Raw genomic sequence first — 22,508 nt, 5'->3', positions numbered from 1 at the left:
GCAACATGTAAATGCATGTACAGTACAGACATACACAAGAATGAAACAGTTTAGCCCTGGACGAATGGCTCGGTTGGTTAGTGTTACCCCAAAGCACAGACATTGCCAGTTTGATCCCTGGTCAGGGCACATACAGGAACAAATCTGTCCCTCTCTCTCTCTCTCTTGCTCTCTCCCTTTCCCTCTCAAAATTAATAAAAATTTAAAATACAGTTTATAGCACATAGCATACAGAAAAATATTATTATTGCTATCCAACTGAGCTCCACACAATAAGATGAATTGTGTGTAACACTAGGTAAATCATTAAAGCATTAAAAAATTGTGTACACTACAAATCTATTTTAAATACTTATGCTGTTCTCACAGTAGTATTCAAATGCTCTCTTTTCTATCTAATGTTAAATATTGACATACCTTGAGACCCTATTCTGGGTCATAATCATCTTTCTAATCAAGTTTTAAAAACTTAATAAAGTATCACTGTAAATTATTATACTTGCAATTAACAAAATGAAAATAACTATGATTGGCACTTTACTTTTATCATATTGGTTATTATGAAAACTAGAGTGAAAGAGGAATCAACCCAATAATTGGTTTGTAACTCCTTTCAGACACTGAAAGGTCCATAAACCTTGGAAGAATACAATGTCTGTTTCCACTATTATATGCCTGACCAGGCAGTAGTGTAGTGGATAGAAAGTCAGACTGGGATGTGGAGAACCCAGGTTAAAACCCAGATGTAGCAGGCTTCAGCGAGGGCTCATCAGGCTTAAGCACAGGCTCACCAGCTTGAGTGCAGGGTCACTGGCTTGAGCATGGGATCATAGACATGACCCCATGGTCACTGGCTGGAAGCCCAAAGTCACTGGCTTGATCAAAAAGTTGTTGGCTTGAGCAAGGGGTTAATCACTCTGCTGTAGCCCCTTGGTCAAGGCACATATGAGAAAGCAATCAGTGAACAACTAAGGAATCACAACGAAGAATTGATGCTTCTCATCTCTCTCCCTTCCTGTCTGTCCCTCTCTCTGACTCTCTGCCTGTCAAAAAAAAAAAAAAGTCAGTAGCCTTTACCAAAATATGAGAGAAACAAGAGAAAAAGTTAAACAGATTCACCATATTAGTAATCAAAGAATCAGGCAGAGTTATTGTGTCTAATCAGAGTAGCCATACCAAAAAAAAAAGAGACAAATGAAACTTACTAGGGGTAGTTATTAATGAGCAATTAAATATTTGCGTTTTATGAACTTTTGGCAAAAAGTTTGGTTTTCACATTATGACAATGCAACTTTCTTGATGTTCATAAAAGAACTGATATAAGGTAATTAGTGAAAAATTAGGTAGATTTCAAGGTGTCCAGTATTGTGATGATTGGAATTTAGTTGATTTTAGTAGGGCAAGAAAGCAGTTACTATTCGAGTGTTATAGCTGGTTCATCCCAGAACTAGTCCATGAAGAACACAAGTTAGGGAGGATGCCGCATCAGAGGTCAGATACTCTCTCCTCAGTCCCGGTTCCTCTCTAGGTCTCTGATTGCACAGGTGCTCTTCACGGCTATCTGGGCTCCATGACAACCACATACTTACAAGTTTATCGTAACTTGACTTCAAACCTAAAGAATATTTTTATCTATTTTGGGATGCTTTCACACATTTAGCTGTGCCAGTCTGCAATGTATACTCTCCTTTCAGAAAATGTGTTTTAATACATTGCAAGCTTGTAAATTGACATCTGGTCGTGTTAACGCAGCTCTTCCCTTTTTCACTTCCTGTCATCCCCGTCTTCTGGCAGCAGGCTCTTCACAAAGCTCTGACTCCGGGTCAGAGCCGGGTGAAACACTGCACTTCAGTTTATAAGTAAAAAGAGCTGAGTTGTGTATACTCTACACTACCGCACACTTAAGCCTTCTTGTTAAATTAAAAATTGGAACCTAAAACATCTAAGGCAACCTCTTCCTGCTCCCTGATGACAAAACGATTTTGTGAGATCCGGCGGCATTTTCCTCACGTTGGAAATACACTGCAGTAACCTTCCTCGCAGGGAGGCGCGAGTGGAGGAGCTGATTTTAAACTGGAAACCATTTCAATCAAATCACAGCTTAAATTAAACTAATTCCATTATTTCCAGAGTAACCACTGAACACTACTTACGAAGGTCATAGGACCTGCTTTTCTCTCTGAATCTTAAAACCTATGGACTTACACAGGTACATTAAAAGGCTCTTAAGCTGATTGGATTTGCTGGCAAGGTTGAAAGGTGACTAGCAGACAACTCCGCGGAGAAGTATGGAAAGTGTGATCAAACTTTTACAATCATCCTAGGGAAAAAAAAAAAAAAAAAACACAGCAAGACCAGTGATCTGTGCAAAACATAAGGTGGGTTGAAATTTCCAAGGTTAAAATAGCAAAATCCTGAGACCTGGATCGTAGTACTGAAAAACTTGAATTTTAAGAAATACAAAATAAATATTTTACGTGGTAGCTTGTAATGGTATGTGTTTCATATCAATGTAAAAAATTAACATATAATAATGCAATTTTATAATTTATATAAAATGCAGCCCAGGTCTATTATATATAATAGTCATCCAATAAACAAATCTGATATATTATTGCTTATGAATAATAACTATAAAAATGACATTTGTTGAATACACTATGAAATACTGTTTTTCAAGGCTCCTATGTCCTGTTTTACTCTTTGCAAAAACCCTGTGATGTATACATAGACTATAGTATGTAGGTATTGCTCCCTGTTTACAAATGGGAAAATTGAGAAACAGAAGAGGTAACTAATTTATTCCAGGTCATAATGTGACCGCTCATCCTGGTTTCCTTTTTTTTTTTTTGTATTTTTTTTTCTGAAGTTGGAAACGGGGAGGCAGTCAGACAGACTCCCGCATGCACCCAACCGGCATTCACCCGGCATGCCCACCAGGGGGCGATGCTCTGCCCATCTGGGGCATTGCTCTGTTGCAACCAAAGCCATTCTAGCACTTGAGGCAGAGGCCATGGAGCCATCCTCAGTGCCTGGGCCAACTTTGCTCCAGTGGAGCCTTGGCTGCGGGAGGGGAAAAGAGACAGAGAGGAAGGAGAGAGGGAGGGGTGGAAAAGCAAATGGGCACTTCTCCTGTGTGCCCTGGCCGGGAATCGAACCCAGGATCCTGCATGCCAAGCCGATGCTCTATCACTAAGCCAACTAGCCAGGGCTCACCCTAGTTCTTCACCACTATGAGAAGTATGCTCTCTGTGACATGTACCTGAGAAACACAGGGGCCGTTGCCGTCCTTAAATTCTACTGAAATAACACTGCATTACAGCAGATATAATCTGTTCATTCATTTCTGATATTCAAACTGAAAAGTCTGGCTAATATTTGAGTTGGTTCAATGTTACCATATCAAAGTATTAACCATCATGTTTCTGTTGCAAAAAGTAATACATTACTTGAATACTTTACATGTTGAATATCACTGTAAATTTCCTATATAAAATAAAAGATCAGTATTACAACTTCTCTATTTTAAATGAAATCATAACACATATTTATTAATCCTAGTTAAACTGCAACTAGAATACCTCCATATATTTCTTTACATATATTTACTTTTTTTAAATTTTAAGTGACCCCCCCCAAAAAAATGGCTCTAAGTGGTACAAAATATGGTACATAGAGAGACGTACTAATGATAAAAAGAACATATTTTAGCATTTTAAAAAAGGATTAGTTTCTACTCTATGAGTTAGAAAAAGTCTGGTTCTCTATCTAGTCAACTAAAACCAGCTACAGATATGCAAATTAACATGTTTACATGTAATAAATTAATCTTTCATTAAATACTCTTTAAGAGTAGTTTGAAGTCATTAATCATAAATAGTTTTTTTAGACTTTATTCATTTTAAAGAGAGAGAGAGAGAGAGAGAGAGAGAGAGAGAGAGAAGGGGCAAGGAGCAGGAAGCATCAATTCCCATATGTGCCTTGACCAGGCAAGCCCAGGCTTTCTAACTAGCAACCTCAGTGTTGTAGGTCGACGCTTTATCCACTGCACCACCACAGGTCAGGCCTATATATAGTTTTTAATTCATTCTTTAGCTATCTCTTTAGTTTTATGTTTGAACCTAAATATCTTTTATGTTGCTGGGCACTATCGTAGGACAGAATGATGTCAGGTAAGAATTAGCTTTATTAATTTTCTATCCATTGTTTATGAGCATGGTTTTTGAAATGATTGCTATTTATCATATCACACAATTCTAGTTACAAAAACTAATTAGCAGTTATTTATTGGTACATGAGTTATTTAATGCAACAACCCATAAAGAAAGCAGGAATAATTTTCAAAAAGCAATTTTCTTAACAGGTAACAAGTTTACATGCAATCAACTAAAACTAAAACACTGCATAGCTAATAAGACTTTTTCTGTGTGTGACAGAGACAGAGCGAGGGACAGATAGGGATAGACAGACAGGAAGGGAGAAAGACAAGAAATATCAATTCTTCATTTTGGAACCTTAGTTGTCCATTGATTGCTTTCTCATATGTGCCTTGACCGAGGGACTACAGCAGACTGAGTAACACCTTGCTCAAGCCAGCAACCTTGAGCTCAAGCTGGTGAGCCTTGCTCAAACCAGATGAACCCACACTCAAGCTGGCGACCTCAGGATTTCGAACCTGGGTCCTCTGTGTCCAGTCTAACTGTCTATCCACTGCGACACCACCTGTTCAGGCTAATAAATTTGTCTGAACCAAAAATAATATTTACCTAAACCTATTACTTCTTCCTTCAACATATTTTTATATATATTTCACCTACTATGTCTTATTTTTTTACAAAGCAAACTCATCTCCTGTGTTTAAACATTTTTATAACACTTCTTTGACCCTCTATATTTTCACACTCACCAATCACATGTTTTATAAGAAGAATAATCTCACATAGTCTAACCTCGATGGCCTTTCAGTTATAGCAAACTCTGAGCTCTCTGCAGAGTATGATACTCTTTTTAGTTTTTTCTGAAGTAAGAAGTGGAAAGGCAGAGAGACAGACTCCCACATGTGCCCAACTGAGATCCACCCAGCATGCCCAATAGGGGGCAATGCTCTGCCCATCTGGGGCGTTGCTCTATTGCAACCTGAGCCATTCTAGCACCTGAGGCAGAAGCCATGGAGCCATCCTCAGTGCCTGAGCAAACTTTGCTCCAATGGAGCCTTGGCTGCGGGAGGGGAAGAGAGAGAGAGAAAGGAGAGGGGGAAGGGTGGAGAAGCAGATGGATGCTTCTCCTGTGTGCCCTGGCCGGGAATCAAACATGGGACATCCACATGCCTGGCCGACCGGCCAGGGCCGAGTCTGACACTCACTAAACACATTGCTCTTCTCCCTCCCTCTCTTCTTTGAGAAATGTCCCCTCTCTCCTATCCTTGCCTCATGGTGTACTACCATATTACCACAACTTTTCTCCTCTCCCCACCATTACTTTAACCACACATCAACCCACACCTGCCACCTTGACTGGTTTGCCTTTCACCACTCCCTTCTATAAATCTGCACACATTCCTATAATCTTCTGCTTTTATATCTCCTGTTTTGTCTACCTCTGAGAACTCAACTATGATTTCTGTGGGATGACTCAGATGCCACTATATCTAGAATTTCTATCAGCATTTCCATCCGCTGCATAGCTACTTTTAGTTCCCTGTCCTGCTTTCATTATCGTTCAGTATACACAAAACTTAACATTCTCTCTACAAAATTACTTCTTTTTTTTACTCTCCTGTTTTTCAAAATTTTCACAATTTTCCAAGACATCATTGTGACTACTACTTTTCACTTAAATCCATATTTAGATAATAGGTTCTATGGGCCTCTTATTTTTGTAAGGTCTTACATCTCTCTCTCTCCCCTACTATTTCCATCATCCTTTCTTCCCTTTTTAGTTCCTCAACTTGTCTAGTTCAATCTCTCCTTCCTATTTACAAATACACTTAACCTATTGGTATTTCCAGAAGCTCAATTTTATTATATTTTTTAATTCTTTTTTAAGGTGAGAGAACAGGAGATAGTGAGGTAGACTCCTACCTCCCCCAATCAGGTCCACTCAGCAACCCCCATCTGGGACTGATGCTCGTACCAGCTATTTTTAGTGCCTGAGGCTGTTGCATCCCAATAAAGCTATACTCAGCACCCAGGGTCACGCTTGAACCAGTCAATTCCCTGGCTACAGGAGGGGAAGAAGGGAGAAGGGAAAGAGGGAGGAGGGAGGAGGAGAGAAGCAGATGGTTGCATCTCCTTTGTGCTGTGACCAGGAATCCAACCAGGGACATCCATAAGCAGGGCCGACGCTGTATCTACTGAGCCACCGTCCAGGGCCAAGAAACCCAATTTTATCTTTACGCTTCAACTCCAATTCCACAACATTGATCACCAAATCCCTTGATAGCCTGGCCAAGATCAACCTTTTTTGACACCAACTGGCAAATATAGACACTTCTGCCATCACAAGTGACCACACTTCATTGTTTGAACAACCCCTTATATTTTTATGTTTTGCATGAATTATATCTCAGCATTTAAATATCTTTGCTTTCAATTTTACTGTAAATTGTTATAGTGTCCAAGATATAACATCCAAGAAATGCGCCTGATCTTGCTCCATAAAACTTTCCCTAGTCACAATGCAATGCAAATTCACCTTAACTGACCTTCCTTAGCTCTTACTGGATTGGAAAACTACACAGCTCTTTTAGGTAGAGCTTTCTTTATGTTGTTACTCACATATTAGGCATAGAACACTATCCAACTGCATATCATTGCTTCTTTTTTATTAGAAAATTTATCATTATATTTAAAAATTTTAGATTCAAATATTTTTATTATAAAACTTAATTTTTATTCATGAAAATAAAACAAATATACTGGATATAATATTCATTGAGTACTTAAAACACTATTCACTCCTTTAACCTCTATAAATAGTTTATCTTGTTGAGCTCTCATGTAATATAAATACTAATTTATTATTATTTTATAGATGAAGAAGCTAAGGCTCTGAGAGTCTCAGGCACTTACTCAAGTTCACATAGTTAGAAATAGACGGGAGTAAAATTTATACTAGGCAGGCTCCAGAGCCTACTGCGATCAACAAATGAATATTATATACTTAATACTAATTAATTCTAGTTTATTATTATTATTATGACTATTATATAATTGCTCATAGATCCACCACAGTGGGATGATCTTCATATATATATCATTTTACTCTTCTATTTTTTTTCTTTATTCATACATTTATTTTAACAAAGTTGACCATTCATTCTATGTACAATTTTGTATCTTGCTTTTTGATTTTGCAGTTTTTATATCTTTATGTAAAGTGTCATATGAATTTAAGGTAGTGTTTTCTGGAGTTTGGGAACTACAGGTGAGTTCAATGATAGAGTACACATAAAGGACTGGAACTCGTGGCCGGCACAGAATGGGGGTTTTGTCAAATCAATAGAATACTTGTTTTTTGGTAACACTGAGTTGTATCTTCCTGTCAGAAGGTTTGAAAATAGATTAGCCTCTGGAACTTGTTTGATATCCAAAGCCATATCCTCTCACTCGCCGTTCTTTCATCAGACATTAGATTGTAGAAAGAAGGAACAACGTTAGTCCTGCGGTGGCCCCACTTCATGGTCTTTCACAGTTAGTGCCAGACAGCCCTTGAGAGCCCAGGGCGATCATCACCCACATTAGTGTGGTTCCAGCCCTCGAGAGCCCAGGGCGATCACCCACATTAGTGTGTTTCCACCTGGACGAATGTTAGAAGAGGTTGCTAGAATCTATCTCCTGGATTCTTGATTCTGCATATTTGGGGGGAGTACTCTAAGAATTTTTGTTTCAACATGATACTGATTTCCAGGGACTACACTTTGGGTACCACTGGCCTACAAGATGTAATTGCAGGAAAACTATGATGAGTCTTAAGTATCTCTACAATGCAAGTTTCTGCCCAGGCAATCCCTAGCATAAGCACATGGGAACTTTATTTCTATAGAATTTGCTTACAAGAGAATAGTAAACTAGTAGCATGAATCAACTTGTTTTCCTCTCAAGAGGCCTTTCATTTTCAGGCATTTGTTTGTTCTTCTTCTTTACTTTTCCTTCAACTTATGTCCCGTGTTCCTGCCCCACCACTTAGCACTGCCTCCACTGAAGCACAGTCAATGGCCAAAAAAAATTTCAAGATTCCACATTCCTCCTAGGATACTTTTTTTTTTTTTTTTAATTTTGGAAATCCCATTTAAAAAAAAAAAACTTGTATACCACTTTTCTGGTACTTAGCACATTTGTTTTGTATTGATCATTTCTATGCATATTTCATAACTCTCTTACAAATGCCTAAGTGCATCTTAATCTTTTTTGCTTCTAAGGTATCTTCCTCAAAATAGCCTTTTGATAAGCATTTATTCAATAAACATTTATTGGTCCCACAGGGGACTCGGGGAAAAGAACATATAGCTGACTTAAAACCATTTTCCATTTTCTATGAGTGAGGTGAATCATCTATGCTTGGGCCAGAAATATAATTTTTGTATGGACAGAACTGAAGTCATGCTTCATTTGCTCTGCACTATGCCTTGATTTTAAAACATAAGCGATAGGAAAATAACAGAAATGTTTATTTCACGATGCTATCTTCTATTATGTACTCTGAACAAGTGTGACTTCCAATTATATTAATTATATTGTTCTTTTCTAATTAATAGAAGAGACTGAAGGATTTTTATTCTTTACATTTTTATTTATTGATTGATTTTTAGAGAGAGAGAGTACAGGAGAGAGAGAGAGACAGAAACAGAGATTGATTTGTTTCACTTATTTATGTGTTTATTGGTGAATTCTTATATGTGCCCTGACTGGGGATCAAACCCACAACCTTGGTGGATGAGGATCATACTCTATTCCAGTGGGTTTCAAGCTTCCTCCACTTGGGGAACCAGTAAAAACAGGAGAATTATTTCAGGAAATGCTAAGGAAAAACCACCCTGAGCATAAGTGAATCTGAATAAGATCTTTGGGCTTATAATCTTCACACAACATAAGGATGGTTAACACTTTCGCAGACCAGCACAAAATTTCTGGAGGACTCATCCATGGACTGATGGTTGAAAAACATTGTTCTACCCAAATGAGCTACCCAGCTAGGACAGGATTTATATTTTTTATATGTAGCAACTTCTTTTATGAATGCATCATTGTTAATCTTAAAAATCTCTAAAAGCTTACAAGAAAAGACCTATCAGTGCATACACATTGTATTTCCCCATGATTTGTCCATCTTGTCTAAAATTTTTCAAAGTTGGACAATGTGAATTTAGGCAACTAGTTTGATTTTTTTTTTTTCCAAAACAAAGCACTAATTGTTAAGACATTTTCATTAACCCTGCTTGTTAAACAACTACATGCTACTGTCAAATTTCAGTTATGCGGCTATCTCACAAAAATAATAAAAAGTTTGACAAAGTAGGATGAGTTCAACTCTTCAGTCATTGAAAGATGAAGAAAACGAAAAGGAGAGGTCGCCTCAGGTTTACTACCATCTGCTAAACTGGGATTCGGGCAGTAACTTTTTTGCTCAGGGTCTTCATTTGCTCCAAGTTGCTGCTAGTTTTTCCTCACTGAAATATTACTGAAAGGAAAAAAAAAAACCTATGCTGACGTTTTAAGATGGTGTTCAAAAGTGGCTGATTGAGATGGCAGCTTATTATTATATTTTGATGTACAATATAATTTGTTTTATTTTTAACTTAGGTTTATGTTCCAATCAATATAACTTCATCAGTACATTCTTACTACCTTGTTTCTTCTAAACTCCAAATATAAGAATGTATATTTTACTGAGTTACCTTGTGGTCAGTCATGTCTAATTTTTCATGTCTTAATAGGCCTTAGAAATATAAAGGTTCCTTATCAAAAGAATAAATGTTCTTCATCTCAAGTAGGCATTTAAAATGTTCTTTTATATTAAAAGTTCTAATGTATTGTCAATATTGCTTATAGAAAAAAAGTTAAAGGATTAAAATATGTTTCAGTCAAAAACTTTTATTATCATAGTGTTCAAAAGGAAGTTATATATTAAAGTTAATTTCATATTCCTAAGAATAGCTGTAATTTCTAAAAAGCACATTTAATGATAACATTCAACAAGGTATGAGACAGGCTTTAGGTCTTCAAATACTGTAAGAGTAATGAAATGTAAAGTTGGCCTTCAGTTTCATACATTATTAGACATTTTTCCTTCCAGAATTGGCATTCCAGATGAAGAGAATGTGCTTTAACCTTGGAAATACATAATACATTTACTTATTTGATTAAAATTGCACAGTGGATTTAATAAAGGCATTCTAGTATCTTCTAATGTAATATAAACTCAATTTTCTACTTACAAATAGCTTTAAGCACAATATAGGAAAAAAATCCTTTAGAAAATTGTCTTTCCTTCTCCCACAAATGATTCAAATAAAGCAAATATAATTTTTGGAATGTTTTATTTCATCTAGATATGACACTGTGTTGGCATGCCTCCTACATCACTGCAAATGTAGGGAAGTAAAACCTTGTCATAAAAATGTTGGGTATCCTCACACAACTAAAATATAGACAGGAGGTGCTGGTTTTCACTGAATTCAACAAATGCTTCTCAGAGCTTATTATGTATCCAGAATATTCTGATGCTTTAAAAAGGGCTATGAAGAAAGATAGATAAAGAAAATATAGTTCTTTTTCTTGTAAGCCATCTATTCTGTTGGATGGAATTTTCAAGGTGGAACTTTGGGTGAGAGAGAAAATATAAGGCATTTGGAGAATAAATGGCAAGGCAGTTCAACCCAATGGAGAAGGCAGCGTCCAAGGCCTGCCTGAGAAAGGACCATCGATCTGCTCATAGGCTTGAAGGGGGGGGGGCACTTTGCAAAAGGATGGGGCCAATAGCAGGGAACAGCCTGGGAAAAAGTAGCAGCGAGGGTCTGCCTCTGAGAGCAGATGACAGTTATTCTCGACTATCAGCTGGTTAAAGTCATAGGAATGGAAATTATTTTAGGCAGAGTATATAAACTAAGCCTTAATAAGGATTCAACATCAGGTGTAGAAGTAGAAAGAGGAAGAACTAAGAGGTAATCATCATGGAAAAAGGGAAGAGAAAGCATGGTGAGACATGAAAGACAAACCATGGGTGTTCAAGAGGTAGCAAAGCAGCATTTCTAGATGAGGGTGTGGTGACGGTCGTCCAAAGCTAGCAGAGTGCAAGGAAGACACAGGACAAGTGCAATCCTTTAGCAGTACTGACTCAGGAGTCCAGGAAGGGAATCAGATGGAATTGCCTCAGTGTAAGAAAGTGAAGAAAAGACAGAAGAAGCAAACCAGGTCGCAAACACGGGGAAAAATTCACAGTAAGATAGACATAACTGGATTTAGGTCCCTCCATTCACTGTCTATCCCTCAGAGAGTAACCTTATCTCTCCATGCCTCATTATCTTTGGTTGTAAAATGTTGATAATAGGCATAATTTAAAAGTTTATTGTAAAAATTTATAAAATGGTCTAGAAAAGGCAATAGTACAACTCATGAACAGTCCAAGAATGAAATGCATTAGAAAGCCCTGGTTGATTTTATGATTATTAATATCAATATATCTTAATCAACTCTATTATTTAAAAAGGGGAGAGAAAAAAAGGGAGAGAAAATAAGAGATGCGTTTTTGTTTTGTTGCTTAAAATAGGGATTTACAATTGCTTTAATACTATGGGACTTGGAATGATGAAGACGGAAAAGAGGAAGGAGATAATCTAATAAATATAGACTCACCTATGAAGCCCATGGACACAATAACAAAAACTGCAGTGTTGACAGTCAAATTATCAAAGAATTTGGCTTAAATATGTTATAGTTTCAACACGAGAATCAAAAACAGAACAGTAGATATTGATTCCAGTATCTGTTGTCCTAACTACTTCTTTGGCCATGTATGTATCATCCTGGTAACCACCATTAAAAAGACAATTAAAACACACTACTGTATATTCTCTGTGCATATGGAAATAACACATGAACTGTGTGTACATTTGCAGTATTGCTCATAATCCTGGCTATCTCTTGACTTCTAAAAGAAATTAATTGTTTAACATATTCTGAGTATTTGTTATGTGCCAAACACTTCCCAGTGCTGAAGACACTTCAAATTAAGATTATCTCAAGGCAATTATGGGGTACTAAATATTGATTTACTAATACCTGCCTCCAATCACTCTTAGAAATGGGCACCTTCAAGTAATTTTTTAAAATCTCTGTCATACTGCTTCTATTAACTATAATAATTTATTTAGAGAGGTTAAAAATAAACTTGTTTTTTAATGCATGGTGACTAAGATAATGAAAATGCAAGATAACTCTATGCACTTTATATTATTTCTACCTGGGCACCTTTTGACCTTTAGAACAAATTATTGGGATGAAGATGTATGTAACTGTATAGCAAGAAACATATAAACAACATCTGCTAAGTCTGAGTATTATGCATTAATTTATCATTTTAGATATTATTATTATAGTTACTATAGTATCTATTTTTGGACTAATATATACATACATATTATTACCCAAAAGAAACCTAGAATTATTTGAAAAGTTAGTTTACTTAGCCTAGTTTATTTTAAAAGTTGACTTTCTCACTTCTAGTAGACAAGTCAAAATATCTGAAAAAAATTCATTTTAGATACAAAGAAAAACTCCATAAGTAACAGAGATTTAGCTCTAGATTGGCATATAGACAATTCTAAAAAAAAAAAAAATCTGGTTTAAGAACTAGCTCAAGCTGGCAGTGTTCACTAGCATGTGTCTACTCCTGCTGACAGTCATTTCATTTTGAGATCTTTACAGAAAAGAAAAAAAAAAGGAAATTTTAATATGTTCCAAGTTTAAAGAATATTGCTGCATTCCTTCAAAGAAAAGTTAGGATATTATTTTGGAGTAAAATTTTGGTTATAATTTCTTCCCCCTTTCTCCCACCAACTCAACACACAATATAGCAGGTAAACACAAATACACACATCCACATACCCACACCCACATCCCTCATAAAAACAGAAACCATGAGCCTATATGCTAAAACGCAATGACAGTGGAAAACGTGAAGATGGAAAGTCATCTATAGAAAGGATTCCAAGATGGCTACAGAATAGAGGACTACAACACCCACTTGCTCCCAGCCCCAAACCTGACTCACAGCTAAAACATAGAGCATTCAACTGGAATAACCAACTGAAGGATAACTGAACTAAAAAAAATTATAAGCAAGGATTTACAGAAGCCACAGAGGCCGGTAAGGAAGGTAGAGTCATGGAATGGGATGATCCCTGAGCCTGTGGGCAGTGGCTGCAAAGCCAGAGGGATATCACGTCCACTGAACTCCCACCCCCCAGAGAAGTGGGAATCTCAAACCTACACAAGGATCCCCAACCCAGAACAACAGGGACAGGAAGAGGAGCTCACAAAGCATCTGGTGGTGAAAATCAGAGTCCCAGATGCTACCTTCCCACGTACCAGCATTCCTGTTCCTGCAGTCTGAGGAGTGCAGATCCTTCCCTGCCTGCTGGAGGGCCCACTCCACCACGCTCCATCCTAGCTGTGTCTGCACAGTGGCCTTTTCTGGAGAGGCCTTTAATGAAGACCCAGAGAGTAACTCAATTGTGGGACCCTGGAGAGAGGACAAGCCTCCCCCAAGTGCATGGCTGTCCTTGGAGAAACTTTTGTCTGGAAACCAGACTGGTGGGTGCAGGGGTGCTTGGAGGCATTGTGGGGGCACAACTCCTCTCTCCCCCATTGGCACAGCCCCTGCTACCTCGGGGATGGAGAGAACTCTCAGCTCCCCTTCTGCACACTGGTGGGCACTATCCCCAAAGGAGAAAAGTTGGTGGGGCCTTGGAAGGAGAGTGCAGTATGCTGGAAGAGCAGAGTGTCATACAGAGCCAGGACTTTCTGTGCCTGTCAACCCAGAGAAGCTCTGAACGGGGACCCAGACAGTCAGGAGCTGTGGAGTGGTGAGGCATCGCGGGGGCACAACTCCTGCTGCCCAGGACCCAACTGGAGAACAATTTAAGAACAATCACTAAACTGGACCAAATTTAAGAACAATCACTAAACGTGATACGCCACGTAAACAAAAAAAAAGGAAGAAAGCCAAACGATCATGCCAATATATGGAGAAAAAGCATTTGATAAAATCTAGCACCCATTTATGATAAAAACTCTCAACCAAGTGGGGATAAGTGGGAACATACCTCAACATAATAAAGGTCATATATGACAAACCTACAACCAACATCATACCCAATGGGTAAAAACTGAAAGCAATCATCTAAGATCAGGAACAAGACAGGGGTGTTCACTTTCACCACTCTTACTCAACATAGTATTAGAAGTCCTAGCCACAACAATCAGACAAAGTAAAAGAAATAGAAGACATCTAAATTGGAAAGGAAGAAGTAAAACAGTCATTATTTGCTGATGACATGATATTGTCCATAGAAAACCCTAAAGTTTCCACCAAAAATCTACTACACCTAATAAATAAATTGGACAATGTAGCATGATATTCAAAAATCAGTGGTATTTTTATATAATGAACTATCAGAAAAAGAAATTAAGGATACAATCCCATTTTATATTGCAACAATAGAAAGGATCTAGGAATAAATTTAACCAAGGAGGTAAAAAACTTGTACTCAAAAAAGCTGAAAAAACGAATTGAGGAAGATATAAACAATTGGAAGCATATACCATGTTCATGGAAGAATTAACTTCATTAAAATGTCCATACTACCCAAAGCAATCTACAGATTCAACACAATTCCTATTAAAATATCAATGGCATACTTCACAGATCTAGAAAAAATATTCCAAATATTTATAGGGAGTAAAGTTAAACCTTAATATCCTCAGCAATCTTTAGAATGAATAATAAAGTAGGAGATATCACAGTACTTGATATCAAGCTATACTACTTGTCCATTGTAATCAAAACAGCATGGTACTGTCATAAAAATAGGTATAGATCAATGAAACTGAATAGAGAACCTAGAAATAAAGCCATGTCTTTATGGTAAATTAATATTTGATGAACGAGGCAAGAGGATACAATAAAGACAGTCTCTTCAATATACGGTGTTGAGAAAAATTGAACAAGTACATGCAAAAAAATGAAACTAGACTACCAACTTACACCATACACAATAATAAACTCAAAATGGATAAAAGACTTAAATGTATTTCACAAAACCATAAAAATCTTAGAAGATAACATAAGCAGTAGACTCCCAGACATCACTCCTAACAATATTTTTGTCAATCTATCTCCTTGGGAAAGTAAATCAAAGAAAAAAAATAGACAGATGGAACATCAAACTAAAAATCTTTTGCACAAGAAAATAAACAATCAGCGAAATGAAAAGTCAACCCCCTGTATGGGAGAACATATTCACCGATACATCTGAAAAAGGGTTAATAACCAAAATTTATAAAGAACTTATAAAACTCAACACCAGGAAGGTAAATAATTCATTTAAAACATGGGCAAAGGACTTAAATAAATACTTCTCCAAAGAAGACAATGAATGTCTAATAGGCATATGAAAAAATTCTCATCACTAATCATTAGAGAAATGCACATTGAAACCACAATGAGATATCATCTCACACCTGCCAGAATGGAGCTCATCAACAAAACACAAAACAACATCTCAGATATGGAGGATGTGGAGAAAACAGAACCCTCATGCACTGTTGGTAGGAATGCAGACACACGCAGACACTGTGGAAAACAGTATGGAGTTTCCTCAAAAAATTAGAACTGGGCCCTGGCCAGTTGGCTCAGCGGTAGAGCATCGGCCTAGCGTGCAGAGGACCCGGGTTCGATTCCCGGCCAGGGCACATAGGAGAAGCGCCCATTTGCTTCTCCACCCCTCCGCCGCGCCTTCCTCTCTGTCTCTCTCTTCCCCTCCCGCAGCCAAGGCTCCATTGGAGCAAAGATGGCCCGGGCGCTGGGGATGGCTCTGTGGCCTCTGCCTCAGGCGCTAGAGTGGCTCTGGTCGCAACATGGCGATGCCCAGAATGGGCAGAGCATCGCCCCCTGGTGGGCAGAGCATCGCCCCATGGTGGGCATGCTGGGTGGATCCCGGTCGGGCGCATGCGGGAGTCTGTCTGACTGTCTCTCCCTGTTTCCAGCTTCAGAAAAATGAAAAGAAAAAAAAAAAATTAAAACTGGGTCTGCCATTTGACACTGCTCTCCCACTTCTAGAAATATAGCCCAAGAATATCCCAAAACACTAATTCAAAAGAAGATAGGCACCCCCACGTTGATTACAGCATTATTTACAATAGCCAATGACTGGGAACAGCCCAAGTCTTCATCAGTTGACAACTGGATAAAAAAGCTGTGGCACATTGACATCGCAGAATATTACATGGTCATAAAAAGAAGAAAATCTAACTTTTGGCAACAGCATGGAGGGACCTGGAGACTATTATGCTGAGTGACATAAGCCAGAAAAAGACCCACAGCATATGTTCTCCTTGTATGTGGAACTTAATGCACAGAGTGAACTGAGGAAGAAAATAGAAACAGAGGCGTGGAGACAGGAAAGAGAAGGGGAAAGAGACTGGATCAAAGAAGATGAAAAGTATATATATATATATTAATATATATATATGTGTGTGTGTGTGTGTGTGTTGTGTGTGTAAGACCCATAGATACAGACATGAGAATGGCAATAACCAGAGGGAAAGGGGGAGTGGAAGCAAAGGAAGAAGGACAATGGGTGGGGGAATGGGGGCAGAAGGAAACTTCGCTTGGGGTGTGGAGGGGGTGGTAACATGCAGTGTATAGATGTTGTTATCTGTTTGACAAACCATGTCAACCCCATAAATTTTAAAAATAAGTTATAAAAATAACAATATATAGAATAAAATAAAAATAGTTTGACCATATATAAAATATATTATTCAAATTATGAAAAAAAAAGGGCACCAATAGGGACATCTAAATAACTGTATACCTGATAATATCTAATCCCAGAAACTCAAGATGATAAGTAAATGTTATTAGATAGGAAATTGTTGATTCCTATATTTACTCTCACCCACAGAAAGTATAAAGTTGATACTGTTTTCTAATAAAGCCATTTTTATCATTTGAGGAGTAGAAACGTAAGAGCTACAGGAATTTTAAAATAGACACTGATATTTAAGTGCTTGTTATGGGTAGGCACTGTGCTTTGCATTTTTAAATAAATTATCTCATTCAAATTATTTCAATTAAACAGCACATAATGACACTGATGTTCCTGTGTCTATTTTTTATATGAAAATACCAAGGTTCTAAGACTTCACTTTATTTATGCCATATTGGGTAGTGTTTGAGATATGATTCAAATCTAGCCATGTCAGCCACACAAACTATATTTCATCAATTATAAAAGTATGGCTTTTCAACTACAGATAAAATTTTATTCAAAACACTATAAGGGCTGTGTGGAAGTCCAGTAAAACAAACTAACATTAATTTAACACTTCTTATCCAAAAATCACTTATTTATACAACTTTCATCAATATTGCTGTTGCTATTGTGCTGAATGAGGAATCAAGTACACATTAATCAATTATGTGCTCATATTTGTCTTACATGCAAGAATTTTTTTAAAAGTATTCTTTAGGTAGAGTTCTAATGAGAAGCTATTTCTCCTTCCTAAAATGGTGTCTTATGATTTAACCCAACCCATTTAGGCATGGCACCATTATCTTAAGATTATTTAAGTGCCCAGTCATGGAATCAATGATATGACTGATTATTAAAATGAACTAATCACTCTCCTACCTCTGTAATAGTCAAGTTCAGATGGACATATTTATGACCTCATGGAGCCACAATTATGATTCTGCAACTATAAAAGCAACAATGTGAAGATGTAAACACTAACATCATTATCCTACCAGGTTTCAAGATAAATTCACTTATTACTTCTATGATGAAACTATAGACCATTAGAATCTCCTTCAAAGTAGCATTTAGTTGTATAGAATAAGATATACTTAACATATTTATTCAATTTCTTGATTCTTTGTTTTTCAAAAGAATGCAGAACTGATTGTTTGAAAGGTATGGGTTGGCGGAATGAGAAGATGTCTATGTGGTAGAATGGTATGAATTTAACAATTTGGAGTTTAAAGTGTAAAATAATATATATATTTCTAACTGGATTCAAGCTTAGATGAAAATTTCAAATGCTTAAAATAATCAAGGAGTAAGGAATGCTGACCGGGAAATATAAATGAAAAATAACTTAGCAATTGAATAGACATATGCCTTATAATTTCCAGTTAGAGAAGAATTTATTTTTAATAGAAATATTTAGGAATATAATTTTATAATGAAAATATATATGCATAAATTAGAAACAAAAATATAAACTTTTAGCTTCCATGTATAATATAATTTAGGATAATACAACAAAAGAGTGATATTTTTGAGAACCATCATCAGAATAATCAGGAGAATCAACAATAATAATAAAGCAAAATGTTCAATGTCTGTAAGAGGAATTAGGTAACTCAGACAGCAGTATTTTTGTTTGTTTATTTGTTTGTTTTAGGTAAGGGGGGGGGAAAGTGAGGCAGATTTCTGCAGGAGGCCCAACCGGGATACACCTGGTAACCCCATCTGGAGCCGATGCTGAGTAGCAAGCTATTATTAACACCTGAGGCTGATGACCTCCAACAGAGCTATTCTCAGAAGGGACCTAGCCACCGGCTGCAGGAGGAGAAGAGGGAGAGAGGGAGAGGTGAAAATACAGATGGTCACTTCTCCTCATTGACCTGATGAGGGATCAATCCCAGGACGCCCAGATCTACCCACTGAGCCACTGGCCAGGGCCTACAGCAATATTTTTAAAAGGACTGTGTGAACATTTAATCTTAAAAACACAACTATGTTTCTTATACTTATACTTTTTAACTAACTCATTAAGTTGTTTCCAATGTTCTGCTAAACACCTAAATATAGGTAGAAAGAAATATTATGAAATATAAGAAATCACCACACTGTTTCCTGTATTTAGAGCTCAGCGACATCACATTTAAATGATACATTCACTTGAAACACATGTTTTATCTGATCCACACTTTGAAATTAAAAAAAAAAAGTTTTGTAAATCAGTAATTTATCTCCTTTGAGCCACTTTGAATACACTGGTAAAAACCTTTTTACTAATTATTAGTGTTATGTCTAAATTGTGTCCCACAAAATTTAAACGCTGAAGTCTAATTTCCAGGACCTCAGAATGTAATGGTCGTGGAGATAAGGTCCTTAAGAGACGATAAAACTAAACTGAGATCATAGGGGGCTTCAAACCTTACCTGACTGGAATTTGAACATGCAAAGTCATCAAGACACGCAGCTCAGAGGGACAAGCACATAAGGACCAAGCAATGAGAAGCTGCCACCTATAAACCAGCGGAGGCTTGGGACACCTCAGGGGAAACCCACTTTTCCAGGACACCAATCTTGCTTGAGCTTCTAGCCTCCAGACCTGTGAGAAATAACCTTTGTGGTTCACACTCCCCAGTCCACAGTAGTGCGTTATGGCCGCCCCAGCAAATAATTGCAGTCGTGTAATTCTTGTGGCCTACAGACCTTAATGGATTTTCCAAACTCAGCACCCAACTGTGTTAGCGTCATTTTCAGTGTTCATTTTTGTTTTAATTTATTTTATTTTATCTAGTATTATAATTGCATTTTTTTTTTAAGTTTCAAAAAATAACCTAAAAAAACTGGGTTTTTTTTATTTTTATTTTTGTTTTAAATACAGAATTATGTGAGGCTACATCAAATTGCCCTTTGTAAATGTAATAAAAACAGAATGTATTTAACTAGATATAATGCCAGTCGCACACTGAGAATTTTCTAGTGTCACTCAGCTGAGACACTTAGAGGACAATATGCTTAATGAGCTTTGTGATCCAAATAACTTATTTACTGGTGAGGTGGAAAATGTACCCATCAACCACAGAGAAAAACTACCATCCTCCTACTCGAAACAGCCCAGCAGCTGAAATAAAGGAACACGTATCTCCACAAAGAACAGCAGAAATATTCTCACATTTGGAACACAACTGCCACAGATTTGTGAGGGGAAAGAAAACTATCAGGAATGAAGCTTACAAAAATACAGCATATTTAGAGATCAAACATTTTATAGGTAATTCCAGCTCAACTAATGTACAGGTAAAGAAACAAAAATTGTAGGGGATTTGTAAATTATCCGCAATTAAGCCTGTTGCACCTAAGAAAGTGAAACCTATTGTACATCCTTGTCCCTTCTACTGACCATGTTTTATCTTCCTTATTTCAAAATATGTTGCTTTTTCCCTTACAACAGGAAGCCTACACTGGTTACAATGTCAGTGAAACAGACAAAACAAAACAGCTGCTTTATTTTATTTATTTATTTTTTTTGAGCACTTTGGCTATCCCATTGTCTTCAGGCCCAAAAAGCTGCCCTTTTCCTTTCTGTGTTTCCTCATCGAGCAAACTCCGACTCCTCCTTCACACCCCTGTATTTTTTACTCAGCATGCTACCTTTTCCTTCGTGAGTGTATATACATCCCACTTATAACATGTATGGTTTTGTTTGTGGGCTTCACTGTCTGTTTCTTGTACTGAAGTGTAAGCTGCACACATGTAGGTGCCCCAACTTACTAAACACAGTGTATCCCCTACTGGGAAGAATCCTGGTCTACAATTCTACACCAGCTGTAAAAAACTTGGCTGATATTGTAGGCTCCCCCGTGTTTCTCACCTCCAGTCCTCTAGTTTTAGGACACAAAAGGACAAGAGAGTTAAAATGTATTAAGTGAAACTTGTTCAATCTGTTAATCTGCCTTGGCCCGGAGCCCTTCCTTCAGGACTGCTTGGCCTGAGGTCTACTCCCTTCGGTAAACACAGATTGTCTCCTTTAAAAATCGCTACCAGGAGACCTAGGTCACTAGATCAGGGAGTGTGTGAACTTTCCTTACTAAGAAGACCTTCTACCCACCACAAGGAGCTTATAAAGGCTCTCCCAATTAATGCAAGCTCATGCACTCTGCACAGTACACCCCTGGGACAGGGAGACACCTAACACAATGGCTTACAACCTGGAGATACTGTCTGTTGAAAAGACGTCCCCACCAGGACTCCTTCCGGCCTCACTGGAAAAGACCATACCAAATAACGTTAACTAGCCTCTGCGTTGCAACATTAAAAGAGATTGATTGACCAATTTATAGTCTCCATTCTCCCACACTTGCACCTCATTTGCCAGATTGAATACCCCAGTTTATCAAGAGCTCAAATGAAAGTTACACGGACCAGAGAACCACTCAGACCAAAAGCAGGCAGTACTACAGGCAGTTGGCTTTTCCCTGGACCAGGGGCTGGGCTGGTAAAGTAAGCTCCTGATATGCATAATTCTTAAGTTTATTTCACAACATTTATTTCTTGGGTAGTTCAACAACTCTAATCCTCTGACAACTAGCTGGTCACCTTTTCTAGGTTTTAGATTGTATGTCATGATCTAGTTTTTCCATATCACTAAACCTCAACTACACAGTAAAAAAAGTAGAGTATTGTTCTAGAGTAGTAAAGATAAATATTTTTGAAGAAAAAATAAAATGACGTGTTATTGAACAAAATAATAGGTTTTTTTTTAATTACTGAATGTGAGAATGAGATTCTGGGCTCCAACAGGAAAGTTAATTACATCATATAAAATCACATTGGAAATACAGGGTTTGGAGAAATGAGGTAATAAAATTGGTTTACAGTCTAATTTCTAAATTAAACAGGGTTTATATGTTCAGAAATATGGTGTCACCTTTTCTAACTGTATTTGCATTTTATCAGGATGATACATACAAGCCATTAATGTGACCATTTTTATTCTTTTCATCTTAAAAATTGCATGTAAAGTAAAATTCTTGTATTCTTAATAAGAAACCCTCTCCTTAATGATTACAGATTTGAAGGCGGACAAATTTGTTACGTAAATGAGATGAAAAAGTTAAGCTGAAATTCCCTTTGCGCAGTGTACAAACTGAACAAGGTTATATCTAGCTATTTAATGAGAAAGAAAGAACATTAAACTCAGCATAAAAGTTTAGCAAGCAATCCAGGATGGATAGTTGAGGGGAGGGAGGGAGGTGGGCAAAGATCACATCCAACTATTCATCTCAAGTCGCTCTCCAAAGATGGAATAAAACTCACTTTTACCAAGGGTTTTTTTTCAAATATAGTTTCTGGAACACATCAATAAGATTATCTGCATCGTCGTATTGCACTAATGTAGACACACTTTCTAATGATGTTGCTATTTTGCATATGATGCTATATAGCTTTCCTTTAATGCCGTGTGAGAAAGTAAGAAACTGCATAT

Source organism: Saccopteryx leptura, chromosome 8 (genome assembly GCF_036850995.1).
Source record: "Saccopteryx leptura isolate mSacLep1 chromosome 8, mSacLep1_pri_phased_curated, whole genome shotgun sequence".
In the NCBI taxonomy this organism is placed as follows: Eukaryota; Metazoa; Chordata; class Mammalia; order Chiroptera; family Emballonuridae; genus Saccopteryx; species Saccopteryx leptura.
The sequence above is the reverse complement of the archived record's forward strand: the minus strand, read 5'-3'. Positions refer to the sequence as shown.